General features: G+C 38.4%; 1 protein-coding gene and 1 pseudogene across 1 annotated transcript in view; both read right to left on the bottom strand.

Moving 5' to 3' along the window:
* Positions 1–1,952: 1,952 nt before the first annotated feature.
* On the bottom strand, positions 1,953–15,940 carry LOC129672863 (actin-like; annotated as a pseudogene).
* Positions 15,941–17,284: 1,344 nt separating this feature from the next.
* Positions 17,285–20,663, bottom strand: part of Phip (pleckstrin homology domain interacting protein) — a gene marked incomplete in the record, with an annotated part of 120,542 nt that continues 117,163 nt past the window's right edge. Inside the window, 1 exon segment of the mRNA XM_055602467.1 lies at positions 17,285–17,776.

Here is a 20,663-nt window from a genome sequence, read left to right as displayed (position 1 = left end):
GTTGCTATGTGTCAAGGCTATTACTGGTAAGACACAACACACACATACTCACCCCAGACAGAGAGCCCACAGCTGACCAAAGTATGGATACTACCAAAGTATAACTGGTGAACCAATGAATTTTATAAGGGTTGCTTACAGGAATATGGATGGAGGGGTATAGGCGTAGAAATGACTCAAAGACATTACCAAAGCTCATGAAAGCATAGGTGACAGCTTACAAAAGCTAGGAATCCAGAGGACACTGCACAGCCTTGCAAGCAACTCAACAGGTTAGAAAATGTCCTTTCCAGTTATCTCAGTTGTCTAAACCTTTTCCAGGCAGCATTGCTGGTTTCTGCTTGCAGGCAAGTTGGTCTGGCCTCAAGAGGCTTTGAAGATTGTCTTATCTGAGAATGACCCTCAGCAGTTTTTACTCTTGGCACAGACGAGCACAGTAAATCTGGTCAGTTTCAGAAATTTCCTTTCTAAAGCTATTTTGCATTATTTACCTTCTGTCTTAAAGAATTTACCTGCAGGACTGGAGAGATCTTTGTGCTCTTCCAGAGCACAGTTCAATTCCCGGCACTCACTCTGTGACTTAACAACGTTCTGTAACTCCAGTTCCGTGGGATCTTCTGCCCTCTTCTGGTTTCCTTTGGCAATATATGTACCTGGTACACAAGCACACAGTTGGGCAAAATACCCATAAACATCAAAACCAAAAGACAACAACAACAACAAAAAAAATTTAAGCTGGGCATGGTAGCACGCTCCTCTAATCCCAGAACTCGTGAGGCAAAGGCAAGCATATCTCTGTGAGGTCAAGACATGCCTTGTCCACATAGTGACTTGCAGGACAGCCAGAGCTACAGTGAAACCCCATCTCAAGAAAAAAAAGTCACCTGCAGGATAGAAACTGCTAAACAATACTGACCAAGTAAGTGTACACTAGTCTCATGATGAATTACTTAGAGAACCTCACTCTAAAACCTGCTAGAATAAACATTTTTGTGTCCCTGACAATTTTGCATTCCTGACAATTTCTTCTCATGAGCCTCTTTTTAAAAATCTATAAAAAAAAAAAACAAAAAAAAAAAACAAAAAAACAGCACATCTCAGTTGATATTTTAAAGACAAAAGATTGTTTTCCTATGTATATTTGAAACAGGTCCACTATATTTTGAGCTTTTTTAAAGGGGATATTAAGGTTTATTTATAGTTAATTACTGATAAAATTAGAAACCAAATTAGTCACAAGTACAAGTCTCTTGTAGTTGAAAGTTAGCTTATGTTGTTTTGTTTTGTTTTGTTTTTTCCAGTTACTGCAGCACTTTTATTCTTCTTTACACCATGACATGTTGCTGCGGTCTAATGTTCTCACTAAACAGTAGAAAACTGAAATTTGTCATTTATTAAAGTACAAAAAAAAAACTTACATAAATTAAAAGGGTAAATACATTTACAGGTGTCAACGCAATCATTCCCAGCTCAAGGCAAGTAACAACCTGTAGCAATTAGGAAGGAAAAAAAGAGAACGGAAACTGTGTCCTAAGGCTCAGGCTTTCCCACCCTGTTAGACCAGGAAGATGGCTGTGGTAAGCAGGTCAGGAACCCTTGACAGCCTCAAGAGATCCTGCAAGTCAGCTGTCGGTTACTGCTCTGCACAGACCTCCACGTGGTGCTCACACTGATCCACCAGGCTGGGGCTTTCTCTTCCACTGTGTGCTCTCCCCAGCCACCAAGGGACCAAGCCACATGGGCTATGGACTAAATCAAGATATGCACAAGGAATTAAACATACACCAAGGGAATAGTTAACTTGAATACAAGGTTGAAAACCAGCAACAAGTTCTATGCTCCAGAGCTGATATCAAACACAGGCTTCAAGGACAAATCTTAAAGGCTTATTCCAGTTTCGTGAGGCTAACATGAGGGGTGTACATTTGCCAGGGCAAATCAATACTTCAGAATCAGCTCATGCAGCAGATGCCTGGAACCTGCTCAGTCCACCTAGGAGCATTTGCGGTGGACGATGGAGGGGCCGACTGGTCATATTCCTGGATCCACATCTGCTGGAAGGTGGACAGGGAGGCCAGGATGGAGCCGTCAATCCAGACTGAGTACTTGCGCTCAGGAGCAGTGAGCGTAATATTCATCGTGCTAGATGCTAGAGCTGTGATCTCCTTCTGCATCTGTCAGCAATGCCTGGATACATGGTGGTACTGTCCGGTGGTACATACGCTGGACAGTACTGTATTGGCACACAGGTCCTTGTGGATGTCCACATCACACTTCATGATGAAGTTGAAGTTGGTCTCATAGATGCCACAGGACTCCATGCCCAGGAAGAAGACTAGAAGAGCACCTCTGGACACCAGAACCCCTCATTGCTGATGATGATCACCTGTCCAGGCAGCTCATAGCTCTTCTCTAAAGAGGAGGATTCAGCAGTAGCCATTTCTTGCTCAAAATCCAGGACACCATAGCTCAGCTTCTCCTTAATATTATGCACAATTTTCTGCTCAGCCATGCTGGTAAAACTGTAGCCCCTCTCAGGATCCTCATGAGGCAGTCAGGTGCAGAAGCAAGATGGCATAGAGAAGGATGTAGCCCACTTAGATGGGCGCTGTATGTGTGACCCGGTCACCAGAGTCCTAACAATGCTAGTGATGTGCCTGGATGCAAACAAAGACTTTACCACCTAAATGGCCACGTACACGGCTGAGGTATGGAAAGATGCAAACATTAGCTGCATCATCTTCTCTCTGTTAGCTTTGGGGTTCGGAGGGGCCTCGGTCAGAAGCACCGGCTGCTCCTCGAGGGCCACTTGCAGCTCTTTGTAGAAGGTGTGGTGCCAGATCCTCTCCATGTCGTCCTAGGTGGTGACAGCACCGCACTTGATAGAGTTAGGATATCTCTCTTGCTCTGAGCCTCATCACCCACATAGGAGTCTTTCTGGCCCATGACTACCATGATGCCAGGGGTTGACAGACAGAAACACAGGTTGTTGCCAGAAAAGCTAGCCTTGGCAGGCTGGAGCCATTGCCAATGATGAGTGTGGCGATTTCTTCTTCCTTTGCAATCAGCGAAGCATGGGGCGATGGGGCAGCAAAAAGACACTGTAGGGTAAGCTGGAGTTTATGATTATACTTATATGACAATTTGAGCTGAATTTAAATTAAATAAGGGCTAGAAAATAATGTAAAATTCAAGATGTAGTTCTTGATAACTTCATAAAAATTTCTGTGTCCTCTGGAATATAGTCAAAGAAATCCCATTTCAGTCAGGTTTTTGTTGTTCTTGGTTTCTTTTTTTTTTTTTTGGGGGGGGGGGACGAATTTGATACTGAGGATCCAGAAACATAAAGCGTGAGTGATAAGGTCAAGACAAAATATTCCCTACAATGCAATTTTGATGGAAAGTGAATGGTTATTTGCGCTAGGAAAAAACCCACTTAGTTTATTTAAAATAACTTACTTTTCTACTTATAACTCAATGCTAACTTGGGCTACCTAAAGTGTGTTAAATGATAGTGACTAACTCACTGTAACATTCTCAGGCACGGGTAATAGGCATCTATCAGGAGGAAGAAATAATGTAGTCTCTTCTCTAGATGTATCTTTATTTTTATTTCTGTGTACGGATGCCTATGTGCTGGGTGCCATCAGAAGGCAGAAGAGAGCATTAGATCTCCCTGGAAGTAGAGTTGCAGACAATGCGCCTTGTGGGTGCTGGGAACTAACTTCCAGTCCCCTGCAAGAGCAGCGAACACTCTTAACTGCTTAGCCATCTCTCCATCACTAAGAAAGACTCTTAAAACCTGTTTGCCAGCAGGCCATTTGTTCCTCTTCTGAACACAGCCTCTATCTGTCCCGGGAGGGTTCCATCCAGCTGGCAGACACAGTCCATGAAACAACCTTGTCTCAACGATTGCCCTGAGCCAGCTCGGCTCCTTAATGCCGGCGGTCCTTCAAGACCAAACAGCCCTTGACTTCGTGACCACGGAGGAAGGAGGCACGGGGGCGCACACCTCTAATCCCTTGTCTCTTCAACAAAGAATGCTGTTATGATATAAACCAATTTGCCTAGGTAGGTGAGAGGATTAAAGACAACATGATCTGGGATGCAGAATCCAACCCGAGGAGCTGACTCCCATTCAGCACTCTCAGTGTAGTGGGCTTCAGCCAATGCTTCTCCTCTGCCCTCTGATCTCTATCTCCCACACGGCGATGAGTGCCCCATTTCTTCAGAGTTTTTCAGGAAAGAATTGATTGAACGAGATGCTTCTGACAGCATTCCCTCAGTCTCCTATTCGTTACCTGCCAGCTTGCACCCCGGCTCTTAACCAGCATTCCAAGCCCTTCCTTTTCCAACATCTGTACTCAGCTTAAGTATACTAGTGTCACCTCTTATCATCAATAAAGGGCTGAGATGTTAGGTCCCAAATCAGGCCCCAGAGTGATGGTGCTGATGGCGAGGGCATGGCTTCCACCCTAGCTGGGTTTTATTAGGGAACAGAAACCTGAAGCATCTCTCAGAAGTCCCCAAGGCCGGCTGAATACTTCTAACAGCAACCTCCTCTTCCTACAAAGTTCCCAAGCTAACCACCTGGTGGTACCAGCTTCTGGGCAGCCCCAACCCCACCCCACAAGCTTTTGCAGCTGGGTGCTGTCCTCCACTACGGAAGGCAGGGCAGTTGGGGTTCCTTCCACGGAAAGTGGCTGTTAGGCTGCTCCTAAACTACTACCCCACTTGTATGCCACCAATGTAAATGTAAATTAAATGTAAATGTAAACCAATCCAATGTGGGGGAAGAGTAAGCAAGATTGTGTATTATTAGCTACCATTGGTATTAAATTCGTTAGGGTTCATACACTCAGTATAATTGATGGGAACCAGGGAAGCAAGGAGGAAATTTTATATCATGATATGAAAAGCCAAGGAGACAAAAAAATGCGCTAATCTGGACTGATTCTGATGCAAGCTAACCATCCCCAAATTAAAGAAATCTTCCAACTGCCGTGGGGCTTCCCATCTAGTGTAGCAGATGGGGGTCTGGGATGTCTATCTTTCAAAATATAAGTGTGCTTTAGAAATAAGATTCTTCTATTACCAATCCTCTTCCTCCTTGACAATTTTGGAAATAGGGAAATAGTTCCACCATATCATATACATCAGTTTTATCCTGGTCACACAAATGGCAACCTAATTACTTTTTACTTTTCCCACATGACTGTCATTTCCTCATGTTAGACAGTTTTCAGCGTCTGGTTAATAGAAGGAAAACTTTCTGTCAGAGATGGTGCTTTATTTTCAAGCAGGGACCATCAATAGCAGAGTACTAGAATGCTAGTTTACATAGAATCAGGAAAGGGAAAGAGTGTTGATTCTAGATATCTGTCTATTTGTGCTGTATTTGCATAGTATCTTTAGAGCATGCTATTTCTCCAAAGCTCATCTTTCTCACAAGAACATCTAAGCAAGAAGCACATCTCAGTGATAGAGTGCTTGCCTAACATGCATGAGACACTGGTCTGAAAAAAAAAAAGTCTATAGCTATATGAACGTATTCACTCCATTGTGTAAACTACTCCCACAGAATGTTGGAACTGTTACAAGCCTATAGGTGATAGGTTTCTCTCTTTGCCTTGTACCTCCTGCTACCACTGAACATAATACATCACCGGTGCTCAGCAGCACAAGCCATGAACTTCTGCCCAGAAAAAAGAAATGTTTTAGAAGTCCTCATGAAACCACTACAAAAGAGCATCTAATAGATTTAGTTAACTTACAACTTTTAATAAATATGCTTAAATTAAATTTGTTTTCATTGGGATTAATTTAATTCCAAAGCTTATTTAGAAAATCATATTTGTACTTGATAGTAATAATGAATGTGTGGCACATACACACAGTTATACTTTTTCCTTCTACTGAATAAATCATATATATATATATATATATATATTACAATTTTATCTTAAGATGATTAGAGCAGTGATTCAAATAAATCAACTAGCCCTAGGAAAGAAAAACCATCAAAGGCATTTTTTTAGGTTTATGCTAAATTAATCATGCAAAGTTCAAGGCACTACATTCTAAATGGAGCAAGGCATGAAATATAACTAATTCAGAGTTTACTGTCAACTAAATAAAGTAAAAAAATCATTTTTAATATATCAAATGCCAACCTTATTTCAATATCTGCAAAACAGACTTCTTCATCTTCATTGTACCCATTCCTAAAATAATAAATTCAGTGATACAAATTCATATGGTTTGTAGTAGTCAATTTGAATATGCACCTGAAATTTTTAACAAGAATTTTCTTTATAAACCAGAAAATCAGCATGTATATGAAAATTTATATATTGTTTTTATTATGGAAAATTTTTGAGAAGTCACAAAATTCCAAAGTGTTACTCCTCTTATTAAACATTCTAATCATTTAAATAATCCTTAATTTAATATTTAACTTAAGAAAAAAATTAGTCTACTCCCAATTGTTTTATCTATATGATTAGGTACTTCATTGATCTATATTGAGTTTTTTTATTTTTTATTGATTCTTTGTGAATTTCACATCATTCAGCCCAATCCCACTCATCTCCCCATCCCTTCATATCTGCCCTCCGCCCTTGCAACCTCCCTCTCCCTATATACCCCCCCAAAAAAGAAAAAAAACAAACCAGAAAACAAAGAAACAAGCCATCTTGTTGTGGAAACTGTGGTAAGCCACAGTGTGTCCCACAGTATACCCTTTTGTCCACACTTCTTTACTTGTGAACATTCGTTGAAATGACTCATCAGTCTGGTTCCAGGTCTCTGGCTTCTGCTACCATCTATAAAGGATCCTTACCTTCACCGGGACTCCTCTCAGATAATCCTTTTGTTGTCATGGATATCCCTGCAGCTTTGGATCTGCAGTCCTGGCCTCTTCACATGCTCTAGTAGTTCATAGATGAGGTAGATGTTGGGTTGGGCCAAGTTAAATCCCCTATCTGGGCCTGGCTGAGTTTGTCAGCCAAGCAGCTCTCTGGCAAGCACACCACCAGGGTGAGCTCTCCAGCACTTCTCAGCTAGCACATGGAATGCTGCAGCCAACAAAGGGCAGGGCCATCTTTCCTGCTTCATGCCCTAGGGTGGACTCACCTGTGCCATGCCACCAGGGCCAGCTCTTCTGTGCTGCCCAGGTGAGGTGCGGGGCTCACTTTCCCAAGTGCTACAGCTGGTGAGGGGCTCATATTCTGTTTAATGATGATACTGTAAATGCTATAGGAACTACACAACTGACTGACTGAGGGTGCACACAGCTAGGCTCTGAGAGTTGGGCAATGAGTGCCTTCACACATCCTCAGCATCCCTGCAGACAGGAAGCTAGAAATGCCAACAGGGCCTAGAGTCACTTCTCACTCTGGAGGAGCAGATAGGTAGAAGTTGGAAATAATAAACTTCCTGAAAGACAACACTGTTAAAGATCCTATCACTTCCAGAAATCTGGATGGAAGTCAGGCAGTATTCTCAATGCTGAGGTTTTGGCTTCCTGCTTAAAAGACTGTTGGTTCTTATATTTGAACACTCATAGATAAGTGGATGTCAAGACTGACTGGAAAGAAGCGTGCACAAGCTAAAGGACTGTTAAATCATCAGAGAAGTGAGATTTAATATACTCATTAAGTTATCCTTGAAATCAGTATCACTTATGTAGAAACTGCAAATGCTAAAATGCTTGAAGGATATTAATAAAACATTACAAAACCTTTTTTTTCTTTAATGAAATAAAAATCAAAATCTGTCCCTTTCCCCTTTCCCTACCCTGCTTCATGAGCAGTACAGAGTTGCTGCTCCCACATGCCTTTTCCTGCAGTTCATGTATAGTCAAGGTGAACAGCCCTAAAAAACTTTAGGGTACAAGATACATGGTACAAGACACAAATGAGTCTAATATCACAACCAAGGCAAGGCCAGACATCTATTCATATTTGCCCACGAGAAGTTACATTTTCATGATAGAAGGGGTTTCATGATTGACTTGGGGGAAATGGATTTTGTAATTTTAAAATCTTATAATGGTATTTCCCCAAAGTAATAGAAACTATGGCATTTATATTATCCATATAATGCAGTTTTATTTTTATACCCTTCACCAAAAATATATCCTCTTTTCTAGCCAAACCCAGATTAACCCAGAACAATATTTAGAATAGATGTTAAGTTACCCAGCTGTTCTCTGAAGTTTTGAAAGCAAAGAAAGGGCTTATTCTTCTGACATATTCCATTACTACTGATTTCGAAGATTTAGGTAAACTTAATCTGCCTTGCTCTTTTTTATTTAGCAGGAAGGCAAGCTCTCACTCTGTGGCCCAGGCTGGCCCCAAACACCTGGGTTCAAGCAACCCTCTCTAAATAGCAGCAACATACCATCTCTCTTTTAAACAAAAACTGTACTTTTCATTCCTTAGCCTGGAATGTTTATGTAGAAACATAACATTATATAGGCATTTCCTACTGATAGGATGGAGTAGTGGAGTAGACTGCTAGACTCTTAGTACATGTTTTTAAAGATTTGTCTTCATTATTTTTAAATTATGTGTCTGTGCCTGTGTGTGAACATGTGCACAGGTGTGCAGCTGCTCTCAGAGGACAGAGATGCCACATCCCTCCAGAGCCAGCATTACAGGTGTTTTTGCTCCATCTAATGTGAATGCAGGGAACCCAACTCTGCCCTTCTGCAAGAGCACTATCTGCTCTTAACTGAGCTATCTTTCTAGCCCCAAGAAGCCTGGTAAATCTGACAAATAATCAAAATAACTTTTATTTTACACACAAAGCATATAAGTAAGATGTGTTCTGTAGTTGATGCAAAATATATTTTGAAAGGGGTACATGCAAATTGGATAAGAATGCAGAAGGCAAAATATGAAAGCAGATCATATGCTCTTGTTCTTCTCATGTGTGAATGCTTTCCATGACATGTCCATACCTGCATTCTTCAAAGCTTTTCTGGTAGTCACGGGCGTGTGGCTTAGTGTGCTAGGTATGCTTGAGGTTCTGGTATCAGCTCCCAGCACTCTCTCCGAAACAGTCAAAACTAATACATAAAAACTTTTAAAATAACATGTACTCAGAACTAATAAATAATACAAACTTTTATTATGTCTGTTAATATGGCAAAGGTCAGAGTTGTCATTTCTAAGAAAGCCATGTCATTATACAGTCATATATAGTTCCTTCAAGACTAAAAGGAAACAGGATTCTTTTAACAAGAACATTAAAATACATAAGCAGACATGATAACATGCCCAACAAATTTGCAGTTGTTCTTAGAATAAGATATCACAGTTTAAGAATAGTTTATCCCAAAATGCAATTATTCAATTGGTTTACATAACATTTTCCTGGATTTTTTTATTTAGAATTTTGTCTAAATGACCTAACAAAATCTAACTTTTTTCTGATGCAAATTTGTAAGGTAAAATACACCAAAATAAAGAAATCACCAAGTGAATGTGTTTAGAATAGCTAATAGTTGTCACATATGCTTATTTTATTACAAAGTGACAGCAGGAGACCCATCAATATGGGAATCAAATCAAAGATGAGAGTGATAGTGAACACAGGAAACCATGACACTGTGGTATATAAAAAGAAGCCCAAGATGCAAACAAACTGTTCTCTTCAAGTTGGACCAGGCTTGGGAGGACAGCCACAAAACTAGCAAATCTTTAGGATTAGATGACAGAAAAAAAAGATAAAAGGCTCATTAAGAACATAGAGTGCATGAGATCCATCTCATGTGCTGCATGTACCAAAGCCATGCAGAGACAGTATGGGATTCGAGGAGAAACAGAACAACTATGGCCATAATCAGTACAAAAAGAACACCAGAAAACCACTTGTATAATCTAGAATAGTGGTTCTCAAGCTGTGGATTGTGATCCATTTGGCAAACCTCTATCTCCAAAACTATTTACATTTTGATATAGTTGGTTTCTTTAAAAACACAGAAATGATACGTGAATGTTTTTGTTAATCCCAGGTATAGACATGGAGGTGCTTCAGATTGTCCACAGCAGTTGATTATCATTTGCCTCATCCTCTAGCAACGGCATGATTTTACTAGCTGAAGATAGTTTACATTTGGAATTTTGGGGACTCTTAAGAGTATAAGTGTGAAAGCCCTGAGAGGGCCTGCAGTGGCTGCTACTTCTGTTGCTGTTGCTGTTGCTGCTGCTCCTGTTGCTCTTGATGATATTGCTAGTTGATGTTTGCTACTGCTGCTGCTGCTTGCTGAATTACTGGTTGCTGTTTGGGGATATTCTGATGACAATGAGGATCAAACTTGCCCCAAGAACCATGCACCCCTAATCAGCATGAAGTAGTCTAACAAGATCAACCCCCCCTTTTCCCTTCTAGCCTTCTTTTTCTTCCACCAAGTGTTGGGAGGCTGGAAGGGATTGGGATGAGGGTGGTAGGAAAAAGAACCCAATAAAATAGCCAAAAAGCATGGCTACAAGTGGCACCCAGACAAAAAGGTAGGCAGAATGGGAAACTGGATTTCTAATGATGTACAGGAAATGGCAGGAGGAGGAATAAATATGTTTCAAGGTATCAGCAAAAAGTTTACTGGGGCCACTGCCACTAGGATTTCCCCCTTTGAGAGGGGATTTTCCTTTTTTTTTTTCTTTTTGTTTTCTTTTTCTTTTTCTTTTTTTTATTTCAAAAAAGGTTGATAGAATGGCTGAGAAATGGAAAATTTTCTAGTGGAAAGGGAGGAACCTGAGAAACAAACAAACAAAAATGGATAAAATGAAAAAAACCAAAAGGCTCACTCTATTCTCTCAGTTTTGAAAGGGTTGCAGAGTTGGCTGTGCAACTGAAAAGAATAGAGGTATAGGTAGAAGCACTTGAAAAGTGAGTAGCATTGGGAAAGGGAGAACAAAACGACTCAGACCCCAAGAGAGAGGGAGCTTCCTGCAGGATGAAAGAGGGAAGCAAACCTGGTTAGAAAGCAAATCAAAGCCCTGCCCAGAGCTGCACAGTTGTGGTTTCAATTCCTCACAGCTCCTGGACAGGGTGGGAGGCTGGGCGTGTGGCCTGGAGGAGGCCATGCAGGGGGACAAGTTTAAAGAAAAACAGCCCCTTTAGAGAGAAAGGAGTAATCTTGAACTAACTGCACAACCAGAGGAAGGGTGGCCTGGGATTACAAAACTCACCATCTGTTTTCTCAGTAATTGTACAGCACATGCCTGTTAATGATCATGATTATGATGGCATAACATGGCAGTCATTCTATAGAAATGATAGATTTGTGGCATTTTAAGGAGGCAGTGGTTTCCTATGGAATGCATTTCCCTTATGCAAAACAAATATTAAATAACTGGGCTACCCAAAACAGATTTATTCCGCAAGACTGAAAAGGTCTAGTAACAGCTGTGCTAGAGGCTAGCCAGCAGTTTCAATGGTTAACATGATGGAGAGAAGCTGTGAATATTGAATGATGAAAGAGACCAGGGGAAATGAATATTATCAAATATCAATTGCTTGGTGAAGGGTGATTCTCTGATTTACAAAATCAGATTCAATTTGATGATACTGTTATAGAACAATGTCACGTAGCAGCTTTCAAAGCTTGGGACAAAGTTAAGGAGCCCAGGAAAAGGTCACCCCATTTACTAAGACTGTACAAGGCTCTAGGGAAGGCTGCACAGATTTGTTGCAGATTTTGTTTTCAGATGTAAAAACAAAAACAAAAAACCCACAAACAAGCAAACAACCATTATCAAACCCTGATTCAAGACAGGTGTTGATAAAGACCTTGGCATATAAGAATGAGAATACTAAATGTACAGATTTATTGGACTGTTAAAGGCACAGGCAGCACTAATGGATGGGTAGATAATACTGATACTGGCCCTTAGGAGTACCATGCCAGTATCATATGATAACCTATTCAATATCAAAATGCCCAGTGCTTTAATTGCAGTAAATTTGGCCAATTACAAATGTGACCAAGCCATCAAAAGCCTCAGATCTCAAAATGCCTGCTGCATTAATTTACTGTGAGACATAAGGCACTTTCTGCCAGAGAAGTGAACAAGCCATTTCTAACAGCATTGGGTTCCTGAGGTATAAACTATAAAGAATACCTAGGCTTTCCAGGATTTGCAGACATTGTGGCAAGGGATACCATTGAAACAAGAGGGCCATTCAAGCCAATTTATTACTGTTGAGAAATACACCAGGAACCTGCCAGCTAGAGGCCCTGCAGCAAACAAACAAAACAAACAAACAAACAAACAAGCCCACTTTTTTCCTTATGGTCCATCAGGCAATAACAAGCAGGCAGAAAAATGCAACTAAGTATTGCCGATCTCATCCACACAAGTAAGCAGTGCTGCTCTAGATTTGGCCACAGATAAACCTCTTGTCCTAACCCTAAAAATTCAGTGTTACAAAATATCTACTGGAGTTTATAGTCCTTTGTCCTCAGGGACAGTAGAAATGATCTTGGAAAGAAGTGGATGGACTTCCCAACAATTTATTGTGTATCCAGGAATTGAAAATGGGATTTCAAAGGAAAATTTAAAATTATGGCTTGAGAGAGAGAGAGAGAGAAGTTAACACAGGTGGTGGGATTGTTCAGCTGCTATTATTTCCCTACATTAAAGGGAAAGCTGCTCCAGTAGAAAGAACAGGAGGGTTTGGAAATACTGGAAAATGTGTGATCAAACAGTGATTAATGATCAGAGGTCAAAATTAAAATTGCAGTCAATGGTGTTGAAATAGGTTTGATGAATACAAGAGCTGATGTGACTATCATTTCCCCAAAATCTGGGAATTCAGAATGGCCACTTCAGCTTTATACAGAGTTTATAAATATAAATTGGTAAAGCAACTCAAATAAAAGAAAGCATTTGAGGGGCTAAATGTGTGGGACCAGAAGATCAAACAGGAAAGTTAAGACCTTATGTAGCTGACATACTCAAACTTATGGGAATCTTTTATGACAATGGTGTACTAAAATTAATATTCCTGCAAGCCCAGAGACAGCTCATGATGAAATTAAAGGTGAAATGGTAAATGTTCCTAGGAAAGATATTGCTGTATATCATTTAAAAATAATCCTAGTGCCAATTGTCCAAACACAGGACATCTCAGGAATTGTTTCCAAGTTTATAAGGGCCCTATCCCTTAAATGGTTGACTGACAAGCCTGTGTGGAACGATCAATGGCCCTAATGGGGCGAGGGGGGGTGAGAATTTACAGGGACCCAAGTAGCTGGTAGAACACCTGGAAGCTCAACAAACAGAAGTCTGCCAGTCCACGGAATTCCCGTTTGTTATAAAAGAGTAGTCAAGAAAATAGAGGATGTTAACAGATTTAAGAGTGGCAAATAGAGTACTTCAACCAATGGGTCCTTTAGAGAATTTCTTTACCTTTTTTTTTTTTTTTTTTTTTTTAACCCAAATCAACATCTATGATAGTAATTGACTTAAAAAAAAAAAAAAACTGCTTTTTCACAATCCATTTGCATGAGCAGGATAGGGAACGGTTTGCTTCCTCGGTACCTACTTATAGTAATAGTGGTCCAGTAAAAAGGTATCATTAAGTGCTTCCACACAAAATGTTAAATAGCCCAAGTTTGTCAATGTTTTGTGCAACACTGCTAGAAATAATTTATAGACTATTTCCTCAATCCATTATTTATCAGTGCAAGGATGATATTTTGTTGGCTGATTCTGACACAGATACTTAAGAAAAAAATGTTTAAGGAAACACAAAAGAATTCTGCCACACTGGGGGTTACAGATTGCTACTGAAAAAATACAGGGAGAAAACTTCATTAACTATTTGGGTTATAAAGTAAGTAGACAACAACTTCAGTTATAAAAGGTACTCTTAATGATTTTCAAAATTTAATGGGAGATATTAATTGGCTATGTCCTTCAATTGGATTAATTACTGTTAAGTCATTTGTTTCAAATGTTAAAAGGAGATTCTGATTTAAACAGTCCAAGATGGTTAGCCGCTGAAGCAGAAGAGAATTAACTGGTAGAACAGAGACTGCAAGATGCATATGTGGATCAAATAGATCCTAAACTTGATTGGATTTTGGTTATTTTACCTTCAACTCATTCTCCTACTGGGCTCATTATGCAAAGGGAAGATAGTATTATGAAACTGATTTTTTTAAGCACACAAAGTAATATTAATTATAAAAGGTAGAATAAAACCACATCATTTGTCACTAAGGTACTCAGCCAAAATTGTAGTGCCTTTAACTAATGCTGAGATTATGTAATTATGGGTAATCAATGAAGACTGGAAAAGAGCTTGTAGTAACTATTTTGGAGAAATAGTTAACAACAAATATCCTAAAAGCAAGCTTCTTCAGTTTATAAAAAGATCTAAATGTACTGTAAAGGAAATACTAATTCCTGAAGCACCTATATTCTACACTGATATAAATAAGTTAGGAGTGACAGGCTCTAAGTCAGACAAAATAAGCCAAATATGTCAATGTTCCCATGCTTCAGTTAAAAAAATCAGAGTTGTCTGCAATTCTTACGGTATTATTAGCTTTTTCTGAATCCCTTAATTACTGACTCCCAATATGGAGAGTTATTTTGCATACAGAAATTGCTTATTTATTCCTGTTTAACTGTTATTTATGCACCTGCAAAAGGCAATCAGAACTAGAAATTATCCATTGTATATAATCCATATATGGTCTCATACAGGTTTTGCCAGTTCCACTGGTACATGGAAATGAGAAAATTCATCGTTAATAGAAAATGTGTTAAAAGCCTTAAAAATTTCATGGAAAAAAAAAAGAGTAAAGGCTTAAAGAAAAAATTTCTATCACTTGTTAACAAGCGAAGGATATTACAAGAAAATATCCTTCTTGTTCTCTGTATAACCAAACTCCATTACCACTGGAAGTAACTCTTGGGGTACCAAAATAAAATCTGTCAGATGGATGTATCTCATTTTGCAGAATTTGGAAAACTAAAATTTGTACACCATACCATTGACACATATTTAGGTTTCAAGGAGCAACTGCTTTGAGTCCTGAAAAGTCTGATTCTGTAATTACACATTTACTGGAAGTAATGACTATTATAGGGATACCTGCATAAATTGACAATGCTCCTGCATGTCTCCAGTAAAATGAATCACTTATTTGCCTGTTATAATATAAAAGCACATTATGGGTATACCACACAATCCTACAGGACAAACAGTTGTAGAAAGGTCTAATTATACTTTAAAAGAAATACCTACAAAACAGAAGAGTAAAGACGCCCAGGGATAGACTAATGCTTTGTTAACTTTGAACTTTCTGAATGGTAATGAAAAATGACCAAGAGCGCCGAGAGACACTGGGGAATAGAAAAACTGAAATTAAACCTATATACTTTAAGGATATGTTAACATCAGAGTGGGAGACTGCAGTGGTTTTGTTTTGGGAATGCTTTGTTTCTATAGAAAATCAAAGTTATGGGTACCATCAAAACTTATAGATTAAAATTGAGGTCTTCGGAAAATGTTGACCACAGATTCAAAAAGCATTCAGTTCATTGAAAATGTCTGTTTATTTCTCACTAAACAGAGTACAATTAATGACTTAAATCAGAAAGGTGAAATGTAGTGAGAATTTCTGGTTTCTTTAAAAACACAGAAATGTTATGGGAATGTTTTTGTTTTAATCCCAGGTGTGGGACATGGGACTGCTTTGGACCGTCCAGAGCAGCTGACTCTGATTTACCTCGTACTCTAGCAGGGGTGTGATTTTGCCAGCTGAAGACAGTTTACATTTGGAATCCTGCCTGTAGCAGCTGCTGTTCCTTCTGCTGCTGGCCCTGTGGCTCTTGCTGCTATTGCTGGTTGATGTTTGCTCCTGCTCCTGTTGCTTGCTGGATTGCTGGTTGCCTGTTGAACCAGATCTATGCATTTAGCTAATAAGATTACATCAGTTGCTGCAAATTTTGCTGGTTTTACTTAACATTTGTTATATTTTTTCTTTCAGTGAAATAATTAGCATTACAATTTGTTTTTAAAAAAGCTATTTTTACTACTATGGGAATTTAATGAATGTTTGGTTCTCAAATAGTAATGACAGCAATACATCTAAATTTTTCCAAGTGTTTTTATTAAACGACAGTGATTGCCACCGAGATTAGCAGGTTTATACATAACAGCTAAACAGGGGCCTCAGAGCCTTTAAAACACAGCTCCGGTCAGGAGCAAAGCCGTCCAGAGTTTACCTCCGGGTAACATGGCACAATCATTTAATAGTGTGTCTCTGTATCACAGGTAAGCAGAAAGTGATGAAATACGCTTAATTTGTGTGTAAGATTTCAGTTAAGCATAGATTCTCATGACACTTAACGTTTTAGCTATCAGTCCCAGATTAAGCAGTGCTACACATTAACTTGTAACTTTGTCCAACCAACTGTCTGAAATCTTCTCCATTCAAGGAAAGATGATGAAGTGATGATTCTATTCTACAAAGCCATTTGTTTATTACTCAAGCAATCTTACCTTTTGAGCACTTGCTACAGGTTACCACCATTGGGAGACATTCCTTTTGTAAAGACTGCATCCTTTGTCATGCAGGGTCCCCTAGACTCTCTTTTCCATTAGTCTATTTGTAAATGATCAGCTACTAACTGCACTGAGATCTGGCTCTTCGGAGCCTAAATAAAATCAGCACCCCAACTCTTCACTATGTGTACACTGGCTTTGGTCATCACAACCTCAGTGCTTACGAAGAGGTTAGCTCTGCTCTTCCTTCAGCCATCACTTCCTGCTTATGTGTAAACTACAGTTACAAGAGGTGAAAACTTAGGGTATTCTCTGAGCAAATATTCAGCCCTGATCATGCACATGACATTCTAGACTCCAAAACAACACAAGAACTTTTCAGTCTTTATGCACTCATGCATGTTTTTAGTTTTGCTTTTCTCATAACTTGTCCTTTGTGCCAGAACTGCTGTGACTAATGGATCCACTTTTAAATGCTTTTGAATGCATCATGGCTGGAGGAGCAGTTCAGCCTTGACCCTCTAGGAATTCAGCAGCTTGTTCGTTTGGGATTAAAGCATGCGCCACTATACCAACCTATAAAACAACATTCTTACAGATCTGCATAAATGCCTTAACAAAGCTTCAGCTTTAAGTAAATGTTTATGCAAATATTCCTTGACATGTAGCCATCATAAAACTGTCATATTTAATTATCGCCAATGTAGTAACTTACATACAAACCAATAAAACTGTTCTAAATAGACACATAGAAAGGCAAAGGAGTCTTTATTTTTAAGCTTCAGTCACTCTGGAATTACATTAGGTGCTTGAAATCTTTGATAGTGGTTTTAACATTACACAAATAGACAGAAAAATGGAATCTCTAACGAACCAGAATTTACATAATGGCTTCTATATCACAATTGCTTTGGTAAGTTGCCTATGGAGTACGTACCAGGTGCTTTATGTTGTTCAAAACTAACCAAAACAAAGAAGCAAAGAAATCATGAGGCTCTACAAAATGGCTTAGAAAAACAAGTTTTCTATTTATTTAAAAATAAGTTTATAGTTACTACATTGCAGGGACAGGAATTCTTACACATACATTCTAGTTTGTATAAAAGGATTCCAAGAATTATGCATCAAAACTAACATAGAAAGTGTCCACGTAACAGTAAAGAAAGGTCCAATCAGTATGTACAAAACGAAAGGGCCTGCTACCGTGGTGCAAGACTGCCGTTTATGACATGGTATTCCAGGTCTAGAAGAAATAAAACAAAACATCAATAAAGCTAAATAATTTTAAAACTCTGTCACTTATTACATACAACAGATCTGCCTGTGTTTAACATTGCTTTCTGTACAAAATAAACATAATTTTAATTTGAAATGTGTCAGTTACAACTTTAACCCTTTAGGTCAGTTGCTTTTGAAAAACTGAGCTATGTTCTACACATCTAAATATCCCATGGTGGGATTTAGTAGTTTTCTTAATAACTTTTTAAGACCTCTCTTCTTGCATCTTCAATATGGTCAAAATGTAACATTGCATTTTTCATTTATTGTTGTGAAAAACCAACACGCACATCCTTGAAGTAATTAGCATGTGTGTGCATCTGCCTTGTAAGTGCATGTACTATAATACAATCCTGAACCTATCTTCTTAGCTCTTTAAATGTAGAAACTCATCCATATACTACTATGTATTTGGTTTGTGCCATATAAGGTTAATTTCCTGATATTTTTATCTGCATTAAAAAAGTATTTCAAAACAGAGCTATTGAAACTAAAAAATATATTTATAGCTCAGATAGTCTACTCACTGTACTGTGTGCAGGTTCACCTCCAGAGCGCTCAAAGTGGTACTTACAGTCTTCTTCAATCTGACCTCTTCCTGGGGTAATGTACATAGTTCAAAATGACTTTTATTCGGAGCACTTTGATGAGTATAATTAAAAACAAAATAGTTTCTGAGTAAATGCATTAATTTTAGTTCAAGTCACCTAGAAATCAGGGAAACTAGCGTAAGTCTGCCAAACCCACCCTTTTTTCCTGATGGAAACAAAAGCTGTACTTTCCCCAATTTTTAACATGAGACAACTTATCACCTAATCAAGCTACTACTGTTAGCAATATCTTCTGGATAAAAATGGGAGTAATGCATTCTACACATAGGTTATTCCCCTCACCCTTTTTATAAAATACTACAGCTCCTGCTTATAGGATGAACACTGATAATAGCCCTTTAATCACTCAAGTATCTTGGTCCTTTCAACCTACTCAAAAAATAAATTTCAGGTGAACAAAATATTAAAAATTACTTTTTTTAAAGGTAGAAAGCTTCAAACCATTTATTTTCACCTTATATTTGAGAAAGATTTATAGATAGCTATGGATGTATAAAATGGAATGTCAAACCTGCAGGCTGTCAACTGAAACTTGTGTAAATGCTGCTTACAACATGCAAGGTCAAACTATTTCCATTCCCCTGTGAAGGTTCTGGCTAGTCCACTGCGCTGTAGCTAAAGGATAGTTCTAATAAGGATGATGTGGTACTATGTTTGCTGTCTACTGTCTTATGTAATTACCAACGATCTTGTATCTCCACCATGGCCTAACCACCTAACAACTGCTCCATAGTTCTCTAATTAGAGTAAGACAGTTCTGTAGTAACCCAACAGCCTTTTGAATTGTAGTGAAAACAACTGCAGAAGACAAAGACTGCTTTACAAAAGACTGTGAGAGAGGAAACTTTGAGAAGCTACATTTCTACCTCCAAAGGCTGGTAGACTGTTATTACACTAGTCTTTAAACTACCCTGTGACAAGTAAAATTCTATTAAGTTTGGGCTTTGTGAAGTTAGGATAGCATAAGGTAACAATATGGTATTAGAATTTTCTGGTGCTGTTGCTGTTGTAACCCACAGTCTTGAAGTTGGTTTGCAGTTAGAGGTAACTCTGAACTCCTGATGTTCCTGCCTCCACCCCCAAATGCTGGGAATACAGCCATGGACTACTGAAAGCCTAAAAATTGGTATCTATGTTCCATACATAGATTAAATTTTGCTTCTGAAAGTTTCAGTAAACTTCTTATTGCTTACCAAGACAAGTGCCAACAATTCCTTCTAGTCTATAAGCAGTGCACACAAGATGAGACTTTTCCAAACAGTAGTAACAACCCAATGATAATGACTTAAATTCATAATTCAACTTTTGCAACGCACAGAAGCTAAATTATAAAAATATAAAATTTGTACGGGGTATCAATATATCTTTTTAGTTACAAATAATGTGATCCAAGTCATTTTGCTTTACTAAGAAACCAGTATCTAAAAATGTCCAAATATGGTCATAAATATAGTGTCTTTAAAACAGAAATAACATATTTCCTCATTATAGGAAAGATGGAAATACTTATTTCACTGCTCAGAGGTTGGAACTACTCATGCACCATTCTAGAGGTCCTCCACACGAAGGCTGTGCGCTTCCTTATATTTAACACACCTTACAACTACATTTTTTTTTTTATAAAAATGGATTACGTCTATTTTTCTAAACAATGCAGATAACATCAGGAAATTACATTTTTCAAATAGATCCCCTTCAAAAGCAACTAGTTACTTTAGTGACGTAAATTTCCAACATACACACTATCATTTTCAGTAATGGTGAAATTGACTCATTTTTCTATAAACATGTCATTCATTTCTGTATTATGAAGAGTTAACTACTTAATTTTAATTATATAGTTCAATATATTTGTTAGAAAAAAATAAATGTACAAAAAACCTAAAAAATTTGAAATTATTTTCAACTGTAAAGTCACAGCAATCCAGTCAAGGTCTGGAGAGTGGTTCACTTAGTGTCACTGGAGGGTTTCTGTACAAATTTCATTACAAATGATCTAAAAAGCCCAAATGCATCACTTTTCATTCTTCCTCAAGACAGTTAAATGACAGTCAACATTTATCCTTATTGGAAACAAGGAAATAATTATATAATCTAGTTACATATTTTGCCAAGGTTCAATTAAAGACTTTATTCTCTATATTAGGGTCATGCTGATCTGTGTTTTACCCATCCCTCCTTTTAAAAGATGTAGTATTTGAAAATTTTGGATACATTTTTGTACCATATTAGTCCTCAGAA

The sequence above is a fragment of the Psammomys obesus genome, unplaced genomic scaffold (assembly GCF_907164565.1).
Source record: "Psammomys obesus unplaced genomic scaffold, mPsaObe1.curated_primary_1811, whole genome shotgun sequence".
NCBI lineage: Eukaryota > Metazoa > Chordata > Mammalia > Rodentia > Muridae > Psammomys > Psammomys obesus.
This window is presented reverse-complemented; position numbering and strand designations above follow the sequence as displayed.